This window comes from Myotis daubentonii, chromosome 3 (genome assembly GCF_963259705.1).
Source record: "Myotis daubentonii chromosome 3, mMyoDau2.1, whole genome shotgun sequence".
NCBI lineage: Eukaryota > Metazoa > Chordata > Mammalia > Chiroptera > Vespertilionidae > Myotis > Myotis daubentonii.
Window position 1 is genome coordinate 168,386,701 of NC_081842.1, and position 816 is coordinate 168,387,516.

At 36.6% G+C, this 816-nt stretch overlaps 1 pseudogene; it reads left to right on the forward strand.

The window, feature by feature from the left end:
• The first annotated feature begins 285 nt into the window (after positions 1–285).
• Positions 286–430, forward strand: LOC132232224 (small nucleolar RNA SNORA48; annotated as a pseudogene).
• The last annotated feature ends 386 nt before the right edge of the window (positions 431–816 follow it).

Here is an 816-nt window from a genome sequence, read left to right on the forward strand (position 1 = left end):
TATCTCTCTCTCCCTCTCCCTACCTCTCTGAAATCAATAAAGATATACTTTTAAAAATTTATTGTAGCAAAAATTTGGTTACCAGAGGGAATGGGGTGTGGCAGGTAGTAAAGAATAAAAGGGCCCAAATATATGGAGATAGAAGATGATTTGACTTTGGGTGGTGGGCACGCAATGCAGTATGAAGATCAAGTATCATAGAAATGTACACTTGGAACCTATTTGACTCTATTGACCAATGTCACCCCAATAAATTTAATAAAAAAAGAAGTAAAAATATTGTAAACCTCCTGGCAATGGGTAAGGAAACACCTGATTGGTGGTGTTGCTCTTATATCAGTCAGGGGCAAAGCAGATGTACAGTCCTTAGTTCATCCTAGCTTGATGCCTGTGTCGGTGGCCAGAGCTGTTTCATGCCTAAGGCACATAAAAAATATATATTGTTGAGAAGGTACTGCAAATAAAGTCAAAATAATTATATGTTAGATTTAGAAAAATTCATAATGTGGAATAATGACAAAAAAGGCTAATATCTCCAGGGGTCCTCAAACTTTTTAAACAGGGGCCAGTTCACTGTCCCTCAGACCGTTGGAGGGCCAGACTATAGTTTAAAAAAAAACTATGAACAAATTCCTATGCACACTGCACATATCTTATTTTGAAGTAAAAAAACAAAACAGGAACAAATACAATATTTGTGTTTGCATGTGGCCCGCGGGCCATAGTTTGAGGACCCCTGATCTATACTATAAAAAAAAAACTGTTTCAAAATGTTAAGAAACGGCAAAAATCCAAAAGGCAATTTGACAATTCCAT